General features: G+C 42.6%; 1 long non-coding RNA gene across 1 annotated transcript; it reads right to left on the bottom strand.

Annotated features, from left to right (window-relative positions):
• Window positions 1–1,050: 1,050 nt before the first annotated feature.
• Window positions 1,051–3,085, bottom strand: LOC121066363. The gene is made up of 3 exons (XR_005817710.1): window positions 2,859–3,085; window positions 2,177–2,221; window positions 1,051–1,234 (listed from the first exon to the last, which is right to left on the bottom strand). It is a non-coding gene; the product is annotated as an uncharacterized LOC121066363 (long non-coding RNA).
• Window positions 3,086–5,046: the final 1,961 nt, after the last annotated feature.

The raw sequence follows: 5,046 nt of genomic DNA, 5'->3' as shown, positions 1-5,046 counted from the left end.
GTCGGTAGGAATGCGCTTCACTGAAGATATCCCAACATCTGTACTGAGAAAAGCAAGAGTACGCGGGCTTCCTGGAAGCACCATGAGCTACACATAACAAAGGAGCTGCGACAACTGCATCCTGAAAGAGGTGACACACTCCTGCCACCACCAGTCTTGGGACGTTTGGGACCATGTTCTTCACATTAAAAACAAAAACCAAAACAAAACAGAACAAACAAACAAACAAAAAAACCACGCCATCACCAAGGAAAAAATAAATTAAAAAAATAAAATATTTGTTCCATAAGATTTGGTGTTTTGTGTTGAAGATAAACTGGTAAATAGATTTATCTGAAATGTTTCTATTAATAAACTCAGTCTCATCAGAAATGAGAGAATATTTGTGCATGTGTATATGCGGTTTGTATATTAACATTGGAGAGTTCATTTAATTTGCTGTTTTTAAAATAATAAAGTATCAGATCAACAGTCTGAGCAGCGGATGCAGATGCGTATGCTTTAGAAAGCATATTCAATATTTAATCACTTTTTATTTTGAAACAGCAAAGTTGCCTGGCCCATTAAACTCCAGTTAATATGTCATAAAAATAAATAAACACACACATATACATTATTTTAATTACTTAATTCTGCTCCAGTGGGCTGTAGGAAGATAACACTTCTTAAAATTTTGTGACAGTTACTACAATCCACCAATAAAAAAGTTTTATTTTAAATATCTCAGGCTGCTAGCACAGAGTGCCTGCTGTATGCAGCCAAATCAGAAGAGAATCAGAGAATCACCGAATCATTAAGGTTGGAAAAGACCTCCAAGATCATCTGGTCCAACCATCGCCCTACTGCCAAAGAGTGAGCTAAGCAGAGCAGTGCTGGGCCCCAGTCCATTGAACTGAGGGAGAAATACTGAAGCCTTGGTCACCAAAAGCATATTTAAATTATAGTGGGATCCAGCCTGCTCAATTTAGTGAAGTTTGTGTAGGCTCTACACCTCTGAAAAATTGTTAGCCACCTAGTTCATTTAAATGATCGCTTGTTTTCCTTTTAGAGTCGGTGGAGAGAGGTAATTGCTTGATCGTGATTAGGGAACTCTGTTAGAAGAGAAAAATTCGGTGTTGCGAACATTGCTCTTTGCACAGGTCCCCACCAGGTCTCCCTCAGCTTGATGAAGAGGCCCGAACACAGCACTATGACAAGAGAAGGTCAGCACTGCCCTGACAGTCATGCGCCTGTTCTGAAGACAAAAAGTGATGGGGAACGCCCGGTTTTCTTTCCGTAAACTGCTCTAAGCTCATTTGCACATATTGTTAAAATAGTGTTCATTACCAACAAGGCTTTAACTCTTAGCTTTTCTTCCACGTTAGTCTTGCCTGTGATGGATTAAACACTTCCTTGGCTTCCCGCGTTCTGTTCCGCTGATGGTGCTTATGTACTGTCACCAAGTCATCTCCCAGCGTGGGGACAAACTAAACAGATCCCCGTAAACACATCCTTTGTTAGGCAGGGAAAATGGTGCTCGTGAAACTTGTGTCTTCACAAAAAGGAAAGACAAAGTATAAAACTGAGCTTTTCCCACACGTTAAGGTATTCAGAATTAAGAAAAGTTTAATATTATTATTAAATATATAGAATGATTTTTTCTTCATTGAGCCTATCACCCAGAACTGCAATAACTCATTCCAGGCTAAACATATTCTAAAAGATATTGTTCTGGAAAAGGCTAAAAAGGAGTCTTAAAATACAAATTTGCATTTTCCAAATAAACGTTAGTTTATGACATTTTCATGTAAATAATTTATACTTCAAAGTAATGAAACTTCTTTTACATTAAAAACTTAACATCTGCTTTTAAGCAAAGCCGTATCAATCCTTTGTTACTGTTATGTGTCCGAAATTGTTAACAGAGACGGACGATTCCCATCAGCTCTTCATGTTTTCTCACGGGAAAGGAGAGGAGAGGAGAGGAGAGGAGAGGAGAGGAGAGGAGAGGAGAGGAGAGGAGAGGAGAGGAGAGGAGAGGAGAGGAGAGGAGAGGAGAGGAGAGGAGAGGAGAGGAGAGGAGAGGAGAGGAGAGGGGAGGACTTACATCTACTTGTGGGCTATGGTTTTACCTGAAAGGAATGCAAAGGAGTAATTAGAGCTAAGGTAAAAGCATTTGCTTTGAGTGGTAGCATACCTCATTTATGACCCATGGTCTCTGTCCACTCCAGGAATAAAGGTGCTGCAGGTAAACAAAGGAAAGGAGTGTCATTTGGGGGGAGGTGAGGCTCACGCTGGACTCGCAGTCACCGCTTCTGTGCGGCCAGTCTGACGCCAGCTCCCGTCCCCATTGTCCACTCAGTCCCATCCCCACCCCCTGCTACCCTTAATTATACCAATTCAATTGCCTGTGTCACTCAAAAGCAAGTCCCTGAAATGGCTGGGTTTCCAAATATCTCTTTTTTTTTTTTTTTTTTTTTTTTGGTGACCACTTTCCCTTCTTTTTTAAGCATAGGATTTCACACAGTCTTACACCAAGCAAGACCAGCAAGGTGGAGCAGCCCTGGAAGCCCAGCTCCCGAGGCTGAGGTTGGATATTGTATGAGTGGCCATACTAATACGCCCTGGTAGCAAAGTGCCAGACCTGGCTGCATGCCCAGTAAAAGCCTCATATTCCAGAGCAGAAACAAATACAAAACTGAAGTCAGGAAAGGGTCAGAACCGCAGCACTCTTCACATGGCCTGCTGTTGGCCTGAATCCTTCAGATGCCAGCTTGTGGAAGAGGTGCCGACATCTGGAAGAGGCTACCTGGGATCTGCTCTTTTTGTACAGTGGCTTTATCTGGAGTAACAGTTTAGCCATCAGTGCTCTTTCTTACCTGCAGTAATAGCCTCAAGGGATCCAGATATTCAGCCGTGGAGCATCTCTTGCACTTTGGAACGACGTAGACATCTCAGCTGGTGATGCCACTAACTTTTACTTGGACAGACGGTCCACCAAATCATCCCTACACTTCAGACTGCTGCACATGGCCTTCTTACAGATGCTTTTCAGCTTTTCAAGTCCCTTTGATGTTTGTGCTAAAACATCAATATGAAAATGGGATATACGCTGTGGCACGACATGTGTTGCTGCTGGGGGAACTGCTACAGAGTGGCTTTTGCCCATAAAACCAGTAGGCCCAGTACCTCCACCCAGCTCCAGTTTGGATGACAGTAAGAAGAACTAAGCAAACCCAACCAATGTGCAAATGAGCTGCAGTGAACATGACTGTGACTTGTGGCTGTGGTTAGGTTTTTGAACAAATGCGATCTGACAGCAGGGCTTTATCCCAGATCAACATTTCTGTAGCGGAGCGCTTGTGTATTTTTTTGACCTGGTGCTGTGATGCTGTAAGCTAAATATACCAACCACAGCCCCACAGAGAACAATCATTTAAGGTAAGCAAGCCACTGAGGACATCCTGAAACCCGCTCTCATGCAGGTGAAAAAGCCAAATCCCTTCTGCTCACCCTAGGAAACATCCAGGGCTCTGTTCAGTTGCCTAGACATGTGTCAGGCCGTTGGAGACACCTCCAGGTACCTGAGATGTTTACATAGATATGACACAGAACCTATGATGGATACATGTCCTTCCGAAATGACATCCAGTGGGCAGGTCAGATGCGCTAGGTTGTCCCAAAAGGAGCTGGTCATATGTACACCTGCTTGGTGCACGTACACCCACTCATTATATACACCTGCTTGGCTGGTGAATTGTCAGCTAGTTTGTCGAGGAACTGGTCAGCTGCATCACTCTCCATTAATGGTGTTGACCAAGGAGCACGATTATTTGCCGTCACGTAAATAGGAAGAGCCACTTGAGATGCTCTGGAGTTCCTGACTCAGACGAGCGCAGGTCTTCTGTGAACTCTAGAAATGTTGGTTGGAGGGGACTTCCAGAGGTCGCCTGGTCCACACTGAGCATCCCAAGCCAAAATTCACGGTGACTTTCTCATCTTTTGTTACCTGATGCCAGTGAAACTGAGACAGGAAGAGCAATGATTGCCTTACAACTCCACTTCTCCCCGGAGCAATGGCATAATAACACAGCATCTCGCAGACAGTCCGTGAAATGCTTTGTAACTCTCTTAGAACAGAGCACATGGACATTATTATATGTTGTCTAGATCTTTTTTTGATGTGGTAAAGACAGATTTAGCTTAGGCATAGCAAACACAGCTATCTGAGCTATGTTTAGATGTTGCACCTACAGTAACCAGAAACCTCCCAAACTGCCGTCCTTTCAGCTTTGCCAGAAAGATTAAGGATTTCTTCTCTGATATTTCCTTCCCATACCTATCACTACACCCTGGAGACCAACGATATGGGTGCCATACACTTCTGGAAATCACCTATATGTTCATAGCCAAAAACCAGCCACACAGGTCAGGAGAAGATCCATCTAGTACAGTGTTTTGTCTCTGATACGTGGCCAAAATTGGATGTCAAGGGAAAAAAATGGAGAATATAGAAAATAAATAGTGGTATTTTCTCAGAACAACCTCCCAGCCTGTCACCATTGGTGGCCTGGGAACTTCCGAAGCCAAAGGAGGTATTTTTGTATTTAATACTAGCACATTACTCTTTATGGACAGTTTACACTTAAATAAACACACATCACATTACCTCAACTCCAGCATGATCAGAGCTGAAAAGTGTGATGTTGCAAGTCCCTGCCAATCTACCCCAAATCATCTCTTCATCATTTAAGACACACATTGAACTAGGGAGTGTATACAGATGTTACAGGTCAAAGCTCTAGGCAAAATGCAAGCAGTAACACATTCTTTGAACCCTACCTCATATCTACTCAATGTGCATTCACAGATATTGAGGTTAGAATTAACCCCTAGATCATCTAAGCTGACTTCCAGTCTAAAAAATAATTGCATCCGAAAATAAAAAAAAAAGTAAATGATTTTATCCAAATTACTTGCTCTTCCTCTATTACTTGTAGTATGGAGTCAGCTTGCAGATTAAATCACTTTAATGAAGGTTTTCACATGTGAGCCAAGTATCTAACT

This window comes from Cygnus olor, chromosome 2, assembly GCF_009769625.2.
Source record: "Cygnus olor isolate bCygOlo1 chromosome 2, bCygOlo1.pri.v2, whole genome shotgun sequence".
Lineage (NCBI taxonomy): Eukaryota > Metazoa > Chordata > Aves > Anseriformes > Anatidae > Cygnus > Cygnus olor.
The sequence above is the reverse complement of the archived record's forward strand: the minus strand, read 5'-3'. Positions and strand labels throughout refer to the sequence as shown.